Source organism: Rhineura floridana, chromosome 1, assembly GCF_030035675.1.
Source record: "Rhineura floridana isolate rRhiFlo1 chromosome 1, rRhiFlo1.hap2, whole genome shotgun sequence".
In the NCBI taxonomy this organism is placed as follows: Eukaryota; Metazoa; Chordata; class Lepidosauria; order Squamata; family Rhineuridae; genus Rhineura; species Rhineura floridana.
The window spans coordinates 207397438-207409958 of NC_084480.1; the positions used below are offsets into that span (position 1 = coordinate 207397438).

General features: G+C 41.0%; 1 long non-coding RNA gene across 1 annotated transcript in view; it reads right to left on the reverse strand.

The window, feature by feature from the left end:
- Window positions 1-11433, reverse strand: part of LOC133365006 (uncharacterized) — a 49037-nt gene extending 37604 nt beyond the window's left edge. The window contains exon 1 of the long non-coding RNA XR_009758091.1: window positions 11340-11433. This is a non-coding gene — a long non-coding RNA (uncharacterized LOC133365006). The remainder of the gene's footprint in view (window positions 1-11339) is intronic.
- Window positions 11434-12521: the final 1088 nt, after the last annotated feature.

Below are 12521 nucleotides of genomic sequence, written 5' to 3' on the forward strand. Positions count from 1 at the left end.
GAGAGAGAGAGAGAGATACTTTTATCCCTGCCAGCATTCTGAACTTGGGTTTACCTCAGAAACACAGGTCTGAAATCCTGGGAGTGGATGGGGTAAAAGCAGCTAGGGGAAATTTCAGAGGGAAAACTATGGACTAAGTCCTCACATGAATGTTTGTGCCAGAATTTGTTGGTCTGGCACAAGCTTTTGCATGGGGAGGATGTAGCCCATATTTTTCCTCTGAAACTTCCCCCAGTTGCCAGAAGACTATACAGACCGCTCCTCTGTGTTGGCCACTTTGAAAGTGGGGGAAGGGGCTATCATTGCTTCCCTACATGCACATCTGCAGTGTAACATGTCATTTCCCCTAAGGCAAACAGATTTTGCCGGGATTTGCAATGTCAAAAACCCTTCAAGCCCTGTTTGACAGTGACAACGCGACAAAACAAGTTAGCATATATTACGCAGACAAGAGAACAAGAGCTCTATTCCAAAAGATTAGAGAAATTAAAGGGAAATTCAAACCAAGAGTAGGGATCTTGAATAATCATCAGGGGAACACACTGACTGATCGAGATAAAAATAAGATAAAATAAAAGATGGAAGCAATACACTGAAGAACTATATAAAAGAGATGCAAGGATGACAGATTCATTCACGGAGGGACCATATGATAAAGAACCAGATATTTTAGAATGTGAGGTGAAAGCTGCTCTTCAAATACTTGGAAGAAACAAATCACCAGTAGGGTTGCCAGATCTCCATTTTTCAGCCTGAAGACTCCGGTTTCTGGGGGTCTCCTCCAGCTCTCCGGCTGACCCACCTTAATCTCCGGACTCTCAGCTTCAATTAAAAAAAATTTAAGTTTCTAGGTGGTCTGGTTCCTGAGATATACACCAAAACATCAGCCGCCGCCCTGCAACTGTTAAATCTGTTTAACGGCTCTGTTATAGCAGCTCCTAGCAGAGCTTGGAAAAATTACTTTTTTAAAACTACAACCCCCATCAGCCCCAGCCAGGATGGCCACTGGATTGAGCTGATGGAGTTGTAGTTCAAAAAAATAATTTCCCCAAGCTCTGGCTCTAACCCTGCCCTTTCAGGATTGTAGCCAATAAGTGAAGCCAGGGTTGTGATTTGTTGACCCAGGCAGTGCCTACACTTAATTGCAATGTCAGGAAATGGTGGCTTTGATATCTTCACTTTGAGTAAGTAAGAATATGGCTTAAAGTTTTTTTTTCTCTTGTGTGCAAGAGTCAGACGCTGGGCTGTTGGAGAGGGTAGTGCTTTGAAAACCTTGGCAATATGAAAGTATTTAATCCAATACTTGCTTTTCTGGGAGTAAAGCAATGCTAATCCCATGTACCTGGAGTAAACTCCATTGAGGACTGACTTTTGAGTAGACATGGTTAGGATTGTGTTGTAAATTAATGGGACTTTTGAATAAACATAACAAAGAATTGTGTTTGTGTTGTAAATCTTTCCCTCTCTCTCCAATCCTATTTTAAAGCAATTAGGCAGGGTTTACCTAGGTATCACATTTTTTATTATGTAGGAAACTAATACTGATTTTAAAAAAATGTTCTGCAGTGACCAACTCGTTTGGCAATAAACTATTATATGGGGTGTATTTTTATAAGTGTGTGTGTGTGTATGGAGTCTTTCCAACAACCCTGTGAGGTAGGGTTGGTGATTGGAAACCAAGGCAGCTCACAATAAGAAATCCCTTTAAAAACCAATAACCATAAAACAAGTATAAACAGTTGCAAAACAGCTTAAAGTGGCATGATTCTGAATTTTGGGTTGGGTGAATGAAGTTTATTTATTTATTTATTTTAATTTTATTTATATCCCACCCTTCTTGTCAGTAGGAGCCCAGGGCGGCAAACAAAAGCACTGAAAACACTTTAAAATAATAAAAACAGACTTTAAAATATATTAACATAAAACATCTTTAAAAACATTTTTAAAAGCTGTGACTCCAAAATTTATTTATGTATTTTATTTACAAGAGTTATATACTGCTTTATTGTAAAACATTTCAAAGCTGTTTACAGAAAGAATTAAAACGATAAAATTATTGGCAAAAACAGTTAAAGATGTGTATTGAAAAACATTCAAACTAATAAAACCAACAATTAGTTAAAAACAGATTTAAAAACACAATAGCTTCTACATGCGTGGATAGGCTTGCCTAAACAAGAATGATTTTAGCAGGTGCTGAACAGGGACATCTGCCTAATGTCAATAGGCAAGGAGTTCCAAAGTGTAGTTGCTGCCACTTCCTTGTTGTTGTTATGTGCCTTCAAGTCAATTTTGGCTTATGGTGACCCTATGAATCAGTGACCTCCAATAGCATCTGTCATGAACCACCCTGCTCAGATCTTGTAAGTTCAGGTCTGTGGCTTCCTTTATGGAATCAATCCATCTCTTGTTTGGTCTTCCTCTTTTTCTACTCCCTTCTGTTTTTCTGTATTGTCTTTTCTAGTGAATCATGTCTTCTCATTATGTGTCCAAAGTATGGTATGTATCCAAAGTCAGAGGAAGGCAATGGTAAACCACCTCTGAATACCTCTTACCACAAAAACCCTATGAACAGAGTATCCAAAATGCTGCCACTTTACAGGACTGATTTCTTACAAGAGCAGAACAAGTACTATGTTGCACCCATAACATGGAAAGCACAGCTTGAACTTGGCCTGGTACCAAATCAGCAACCAATGCAGATTTCAGAGCAGAGGTATTATGTGCTGATAGGATCTCACTCATGTCGGCAATCATGCCGCAGCATTCTGCATTAACTGACTGGATGCAAGGATTTTTTTAGTTTTGGTTTTCGGTTATGAATCCTGACTGGGATGCTAAGTTGTCTGCCTTACTCATAGGAATCTTGTTGTGTTTGGTATGGTATTGCATTTAGGAAAGCATCACTGTATTTTGTTTTTCATTTTTGTTTGCATTTCATTTACCTTTAACCTCACTCCCTTACATCCATAGAAGCAACAGCAGTGGTTGCATGTGCTCAGCTCAACCCCCTAAAACCCATTGATGATGCACCTTGTTGGTTTTATGGCAGTTTGTTTCTTGCCCAATAGTGGTAAAAGAGAATTCACATATTTGAGAGTGTGGCTGCAGTTGTTGTTCCCAAGCTGCTGCCTGTGAAGGTAGACCAAACCATGTGTGTTTTCTCTCTATCAATTATTACTCACAGGAATTGGGTTGGCTGTCAAAGTGAGTTTATAGCAGCCCACAGGGTAGACAGAAAGGGTAGAGAATCTTCTTACTCTTACTCATTTCTCAGACCTCTTTCTGAAGTGAAGGGTCAAATCTGTAAAGAAGTTTGGAGCAGCCACATAAAAAGATAAGAGCAGGGCATTCCAGGCAGGGGGTTGTCAACCCTGCTTGGATATGGATGTCTTTGCAGAGGATAGCTAGTCAAGCTTTACCAACAGCACAATCCAAACTATATCTACTCAGAAGTAAGTCCTGTTGAGTTCTATGGGGGCTAAGTCCCTTAGTAAGTGTGTTCAGAATTGAAGCCTTCAGGGGCATCCGTCTTTACTCCTGAGTACTCCTATCTAACATCTCCACAACATCTCCTTGCTTCCCTACAGTGGCCTTCTGGTGACTGGCCTGGCCTGGCGGCACTTAAACCCTTCTTGCCGAAAGCAAATAGGCTAGATTAAATGTTCCCTACCCAGGCTCCATCTTTTAGCTAAGATTTCTAGCTTAATTTCCAATCAGATTTTTTTTAATTGTATGCTCCAAGCAACTGTGATTGATGCTTAATGTATCATGCTTAATGACATCACTCGGGCCTGCCCCTGTGACATCACTCAGGCCCGCCCCTCAAATCTCAGGTTTTGGGATGCTTCTGACCTGGCAACCCTAATCATCAGGAACAGATGGCATACCAATAGAGTTGGTACAAGTTACTGAGGCTGAATCTGTCCAAATTTTGACAAAAATCTGTCAAGAAATAGGGAAATCTAAACAATGGCCCACAGACTGGAAGCATTCAATATACATCCCAATTCCAAAGAAAGGGGATCCCAGGGAATGCAGTAATTATCAAACTATTGCTTTAATATCCCATGCAGGTATAGTAATGCTCAAGATTCTACAACAAAGGCTCTTACCATATATGGAGCGAGAAATGCCAGACGTCCAAGCTGGATTTAGAACGGAAAGAGGCACCAGAGATCATATTGCAAACATACGTTGGATAATGGAACGAACCAAGGAATTTCAGAAGGAAATCACCCTGTGCTTTATAGATTACAGCAAAGCCTTTGACTGTGTAGATCATGAAAACTATGCAATGCTTTAAAAGCAATGGGGGTGCCACAGCATCTGATTGTCCTGATGCGCAACCTATACTCTGGGCAAGAGGCTAGTGTGACTTCAGAATATGGAGAAACCAATTGGTTCCCAATAGAAAAGGGTGTGAGACAGGAGTGTATTTTGTCACCCTATTTATTTAATCTATACACAGAACATATCATATGGAAAGTGGGATTGGATCAAGATGAAGGAGGTGTGAAAATTAGAGGGAGACATATCAATAATTTAAGATATGCAGACAATACCATACTACTAGCAGAAACCAGTAATGATTTGAAACGAATGCTGATGAAAGTTAAAGAGGAAAGCACAAAAGCAGGACTACAGCTGAATGTCAAAAAGACTAAAGTAATAACAGAAGATTTATGTAACTTTACAGTTGACAATGAGGACATTGCACTTGTCAAGGATTATCAGTACCTTGGCACAGTCATTAACCAAAATGGAGACCAGAGTCAAGAAATCAGAAGAAGGCTAGGACTTGGGAGGGCCGCTATGAGAGAACTAGAAAAGGTCCTCAAATGCAAAGATCTATCACTGAACACTGAGGTCAGGATCATTCAGACCATGGTATTCCTGATCTCTAAGTATGGATGTGAAAGCTGGACGGTGAAAAAAGTAGATAAGAGAAAAATCAACTCATTTGAAATGTGGTGTTGGAGGAGAGCTTTGCGGATACTGTGGACTGCAAAAGACAATTGGGTGTTAGATCAAATTAAACCGGAACTGTCACTAGAAGCGAAAATGATGAAACTGAGGTTATCATACTTTGGACACATCATGAGAAGACATGATTCACTAGAAAAGACAATAATGCTGGGAAAAACAGCAGGGAGTAGAAAAAGAGGAAGGCCAAAGAAGAGATGGATTGATTCCATAAAGTAAGCCACAGACCTGAACTTACAAAATCTGAACAGGGTGGCTTATAACAGATGCTATTGGAGGTTGATGATTCATAGGGTCGCGGTAAGTTGTAATTGACTTGAAGGCACATAACAACAACAAGGGAGTCTTTGTTACTAGCACCTCCTTGTCTTGGTTACCATGGTAATTATTGCTCAGTGGTAAATTCCATCAAAGCACAAAAGTAGATTGAGGGAATAGGAAACAAAAAGAAGTTGAATATAAAGAACCAGAGTTTGTCTTACCTTTCTTTTTATGTATGCAATGAATTCAGGATTATGTCAGTGCAGTAAACAAAGTCATAATGCAGAAAGTCAGCTTTACAAAAACATTCAAAATTTAAGTAGTCTAGTATTCTCCTAGCCTCCACCTCACATAAGCTCTTCTATTCATCTCTTGACCTTGACAAATCTCATGAACATATTTGCTACATTTGGGAATCATGATATTGATACACTGTACCATTATACATCAAACTTCAGTAATAGACCAATCCAATGGAAGTCATGGTGTGTGTAGTGGAGGAACTCCTAAGCTGTGCTGGGTTCATACCAGCCAGCATGGAACATGTTGAACTTAAAAAACAACAACACCTCTCTCCCAGTGGTTTCAAACAAGTATGCTAGCATCATGATTGACATAGTTGCTCTCCATTGTCAGGAGCATGTCAGAGGAATTGGAGGGTTTGGATCCTGCAGATCCAAGGCCCTCACCCACCCTTGGTGCATGGTTGGCTCTACTATGAGGCAAAGCAAGGCAACCGCCTGAGGTAACAGATGCTGTGGGGCAGGGATGGCAGCAAAGTGTTGGAGGGCAGAGCTGTGCGTGCCCCATAACCTGCTTTGTGCCCCCCTAAGGTAATCTGCTGTCCTCAGATACAATGCAGACTCTGTCTCATCCCCATTGTTGGGGTAAGATTCTGTTGGAATAGGCAAACTTGCATGTTCACTTTAAGGGATATTTGGGGAAATATCCCATGTACCTGTTTACCATGATGTAACTTCCTAATGGGTGGGATTAATTACCTGGCTTCCTTCTCCTTTGTCCTGGAGATTTTGAATAATCTCCATTGCTGGTCTTTTTACCTCTGGGAGAGGCCACATGGCAGATGCTTCCTTCTGAGAGCATCACTATTAATGACTAAAATGGACTGAGACTTCTATTTTTCTTTCATCTAAGCTAGAGCCTATGTTTCTGAACATATGAAAGGTTGTGAGTAAATATTCTTTATCTTTTACCTAAGAAGATTGTGTCTGTTTTTTCCTGTTTAGGAAAGGTGGACTGGTTTATCTCACTCTGCTGCTTGCATTTTTATATCTCTGCTAAGAAATAGGACCACGAAACTTAGTTCCTATTTCACCTCATATTTTTAAAATACCAAGCAGATTCATCTGCCAGAGTGGACACGCTTCTGAATGTGGAATAAGGGAGCCACCATGCAGCCAAATGTTTTTCTTCCTTTTCACTGTTTTTAGTTTTATAATTTGTGGGTTTTAATCACTGGATTATTGTTGCTTTTATGTTGGTATTTCCATATGTAACTTCTTGTGTGGAGGGGAAAAAGCAGGATATAACTTTTTTTTTAATTGTCTTGGGCTGGCCCTGTTTGGGCACATGGATGTGGTAGGGTAAACACCAAGCTAGAGCTTGTAAAAACCAGAAGGGTATTTTAGACAAAAAAATTCAAAGAGCATAGGCCATTGAACATCAGTACAAAAGTAACCAGTAAAGCTAACTTCTATATATCAAGATCACTGGGTCCCCAAAACCTGGAAACCACAGCTCTTGTAAGGCACCCTATAGTTGCCAATCTTATCAGGGCTGGAAAATAATCAAAACCAACCCTATAAGGTAGGTCACGCTGGCACCATTCCTTCTGGCCAAGAATTTGGGCCAGGAGACTCCCAACAAGAGCTAAAGACCAGACTCTGCTTCTTGGAGCCCCAAGCCAAACAGACTATTTCAGCAGCAGTTAGCTAAAAGGCCAGAGTGCTGGACCTAGTACCAAGGCTTAATTGAAAGAACACACAAAGAAGTAAATATGAGGTAGCTTGATTTAAAAAAATGTTAAGTGCATCAAAATAGCAACATCAACATCTTAAAACCCAGAACACCCATAAAATGTAGGTATAAATCACCCATAATAATCAAAAGACAGTTGAGCATTGAACCATAAGATAAAAATAACTATTTCCAGCTCTAACAGATAAAAATAACTACCTGTAGGTCTAACACATGCCAGCAAAGCCAAGGATAGCAAAAATATCTGACCCCACCAGGAACAGCAGAACACATCACCCAAGATGTAATGCCAGGGCAAAATGTGGGGCAATTAGACAAAAGGAATTCTAACTTCTTATGGGGAAAGGCATAGCAACAGCTAAGAGGTCTATAGGCCAATCAAGAAACTCCTGGGAATGGAATATTCCAGGGCCTGCTAGTGCCCTGGCAGATGTATACTTCTACAGCTTAATTTGAGCTGGTGACCTTGAGTACCAGCCTTCACCCAGATAACACAGCTGGCTTCAATAATGAGATCATGTCTCAGCTAGTAAGAACAATCTGCTTTCCCAGCAGCAAGATTACCCACAAGTTTGCTTCCAGCAGCAAGATGTTACCCACAATCCTATCTGGCAGAGCTAAAGAAACAAGATTTCTTTACACTATCTACAGACTTGCATAGGTATTACTACATGTCAGCCCTACAGTCTTGTTAATAAATAATCATAGTCACATCAACAGATGGACAAAAATTATCCCGGACAGAACAAATCTGCCATCTTTTCATAAGGAAGAAGACTCCTTGTCCAAAGGTACACTAGGGAAGGAGAGGTTTGACATCTGTAGTTCTGGCTCAATCAGCTTGGGGAGCTAAAGTATCTTAAGATGCTAATTTAGGATCAGCCAAGAGGAATAAGTTCCCATGATGAGTTGGGAACTGATAGTACTTCCTTTCAAGATTAAAGAGCAGTGGTGGCTGGTGTACATTGGGATTGGTACAGGGTAAGGCAGAAGGCCAAAAGTAGGGGGAGCCAGAGCCAATGACAGGTGCAACCACAGTCAACAATAGGCAGAGCCAACTAATTCTAGGTTTGTCCCCATCTTCTTCCCTGCTGAGTTCTATGAGGGCAACACTGAGATTAAAGACTGATAAATTGAGGCTGAATCTTGAAAAGACAGAGGTGTTATGAGTCCAGAATTCTCATGTCTGTCATGTCTGGGAGGTGGGGAGACAGCCTATTTTGGATGGGATTGTCCTCCCTGGAAGGAGCAGGCCTGCAGCTTGGGTATCCTTCCGGATCCATCACTGGGGGCCTTGGTGGCTAAGAGTACCTTTTCCCTGCTCCAACTGGTTTGCCAGCTCCAGCCCCTTTTGGACAGGGAAGACTTGGCCACAGTGCACCATGCTCTAGTTACTTCCAAATTGGATTATTACAATGCACTCTGCATGGAGTTGCCCATGAAGACGACTCAGAAACTTCAACTGGCCCAAAATGCAGCAGTCAGATTACTGGCTGGAGTTCCCTTTGGCACTCATATAACTTCTGTTTTAAAACAGCTGCATTGGTTGCCAGTTTGTTTCCAAGCCTACTTTAAGGTGCTCACATTAATGTTTAACCCCCTAAACAACTTGAATCCAAAAGATCTGAAAGACAGCCTCTGCCCCTGCAGATCTTTTGGGTATCAAGATCAGCAGATGGGCCCCTTTGGGAAATTCCACCATCCTCACAACCTGGGGGTGGGGGTGGCCCGGGACAAGGCATTCTCTGTGGCGGCCCCTAAGGTGTGAAACTATGTCCCCACAGAAGTGCATCTGGCAACTTCAGCATTTGCTGAAAGCTGCATAGTGAAGATGCACCTCTTTAGCCTGGCCTTTGATATCTGAGATGTATATTTTCAGGACCCACCCTATTTTTTGTGATGTGATTTTAGGTTGTTTTAAGCTGTTTTTAATTATATAATTTGAAACTGTTGTGATCTGCCCTTGGACCTTTGGGTGCAGGACAGGTTATAATTTTAAATGATTATGATGAAGCTAACAGCCAGTGCCCCTCTCTGAACTGGTTGTAAGTAAGAAGACAGGTAGGGGTTGACTGAGGTTGGTGGGACAGTGTCTCATTGCTCCTAATGGACCAGCTTCCACTGTTAAAGAGTCTAGCCTTGCAGAGTTTGTCAGTTGAAAGGTAAAGATGAACTATTATGGGAAAGCTCAAACGATAAATTTGTGAGAGAAGGCTGTCATTTTCATCTGGCAAATTCCTTAGACAAGTGAGTTATTGTCTAGGAAAGGTTAACCTGAAAGATCCACATTTCATAGGACTGACAATTCAGCAGGCATGTTTACAAAATAAAGACACTATGTATGTGATTATGTCAGCTCATCTTTATATGGAAGGAGGTTTGGAACTATAGATTACATGAACAACCAAATATATGAAGGAAGAGCTTTTCTTTCATTAGAAACTTACATAACTCTGTAGCAATAGCTTCCACTTGATCCTGTCTTTCAACTACATCTATTTAAGATACTTTCTATTTTTTTCAGCTAGTTTTATAGCTTTTCTATCTAAAAATGAAGAGTTATGATTATGTCTAGATTAGAACACCTTGCTGAAATACATAGCTGCTTTTTAAATGTTCCCCAGTGCACAATTAAAATTAAATCACCAGACTTGGAAAGATTGCCATTAGAAATTGCATCATATTGCTATTGATAATCTTCTGCATATTGACATTGTATTCCTTCCCCCAGCCTTTTGCCAGTGGAGCTTATGCATATTTAACAAGCCACCAACTTCATTTCTAGACTTGAGCAGAGTTGTGCTTACATGCCTAATAATTTTGAGAGGAGTTTTCATACTATCTTTTCCACCTTCATCAATGAAAAGTCATGCTTATCTAAATCTATCACACATGATGTGTATAGATTTGTATAACTCAGTGTTGCTTAGTGTAATAGCCGTATCTCCTGTCTCCAGTGTTTGTCACAGACTGAGTTATTTTGCAATTCCCTCTTGGCTCATTGAGCTATAGATTTCTCAGTTCACACACACAATCCTGTGGGGCTCATTGGAATAGAATATATGATTGTTCTCCTAGTCAACATTTTGAACAGCTTAAGGTGAATACAGAACACACAGCAAGTTCATTATGTATTCCTGGAACATCTGTAGACATCCTGGAGTTTTTGTTCTTTCCCCACTAACATCTTTTCACAACAATGATCAGACTGCTTGCTGTGTTTTTAGTTGCATAACCAGTGCCTTGATCCCTCCTGCCTACACTCTTTTTTTCCCCATTCACGGTCATGCACAGTGTTATGCATCAAGCATCAGGGATCAAACATCATTGTGCTAGTTATTTAAAACTGAGACCCCCCCCCTTGGGATTTGGCAGCCCAGCCCCAAATCCTGACAGTGCAGTGGTGATGCAAGCAAGTTGTGATGCTGTTGTAAACTCTGTATACTATTGTCAAGAATGCTCAACATTCATACTAGGAGGTCAGCTCCTAAGCTGAGGGCAATTGATCCCGGCCAGGCACGATCTGTGCCTCCCTTACTAGGGCTGAGTTAAACCAACACCAACCCTACAAGGTAGGTAGACTGCCACCACCCCTTAAACCGGGTCACCCACGCTGGGCCAAGGGGAAACCCAGAGTGTCAGAAATAGACCTGCCAAGGATTCCAAAAGACAAGAGCCAAGGATGCACTCCTTATCTTGGAGCCTTAAGGCAAAATACCCAGTTATACAGTCATCTGTGACTAAATAGCCAAGGTACTGGATTCAGAGCCAATTTCCCCCTGAATTGAACACCCTCTGGTAAATAAGAGGTAGCTTTCTTAAAATAAAATGTAAGTGCAAAAATGTAACAGCAAAATAATTCCTTAAACCAAACACCCCAAGGGTTAGGTAAAATAGAAAAGGCAAAGAGTTCAAGTCACAAGCAAAAATAATAAATCTGTCTAGCCTAATCTATACTCACACAATATAAGAAAGTCAGCAGAGTATTTTCACAGTTCCACATCTCCCTAGAGACGTATAGCCTGGATAGCAGATGGAACCCCATGATCAGGTAGTACTAAGGAACACTGAGGAACAAAAAGCAAGAATTTTACCTCTATTTTTATGGGGGAAAGACCAGCAACAGCCAGGAATTAATTAGCCACTCAGGGGGCTTTCTGATGATGAAATCTTCCAGAATCTTTTGCGCCTAACAGTCACACTGTTCTCCAACCTTCCCAGGCTTGCGGCCTTAAGGCACCAGTCTCAGGCTGATAAGCAGGTGTTCTTGCTCGCTACCTAATTAACTGAATTCAGCTGTGAGAACCAACAGTTTCATGGCCTCCCTGAGGCCCTAATTCAGGCAAGATGTTCCCCCACAATTCCTTGTCACCATTTTAATTAACAACCTGACAAATCAGGCGTTCTTGACAACTATAATCTAATGTGGGGCAAATTAGTATCCTTAATCAACACTTTCTCTTATAGTTGTTCATTTCTTCCTTTCTTCTGCAGCCCCACCATTTCCCTCCAGGTACGTGCTACCTGACACCTCTGTCTTCTGGCTGTTTTCTCTGCGTCTGCTTTCTTAGAAGAGAGAATAATGGTAGGGGCAGCTCATCACACAAGAATGACAAAAGGTTTACCTGCCAAAATCCCCTCTTTTACAAATGAAGACTGCCCTATTTCCTTTGAATATGAGTTTTTATTTTCAATTAAAAACAGAAAACAAAAAAGAAGAAAGCAGTGCTATTAATACAACTCACTTTAAGCAGCAAACCATTTGTAGATCCCACCTAAAGATCAATGGAATAAGTAAGCTATATATAGCCCTAAGATAGCCCCATGAGGTATGGGGGATCTCTACTGCTATTTAGGCAGTGTAGATATTGTTTCATGGTGGAGGAGGGTATTTAGATTGTGCCGATGATGCACAATGGTAGACATTGTATGCTTGGCCTTCCTCAAAATGCTTTTGACAAAGTTCCTCACCAAAAGCTCCTGGGTAAACTTAGCAGTCCTTGGATAAGAGGATATATATCATTTTTTTTTTATTTCGTAACTAATTAAAGAACAGGAAGCAGAGAATCAGACTCTGGCTCCAAGCTGAATGTGAAAGCTTCTGAAGCTCTTCAGACTGAGGCAAGCTATTTTCTGAAGTGCCGAACCAAGTTGTGAACCAAATCTTGTGGTCAGTGCTTATCCCCAGTACTGTGCAGCCTTTGCTGTGTCTCCTATAGTACATTGCGGGCCTCAGGTGCAGCAGAAGATGCACTGCTACCAGTGTAGGGATGGGT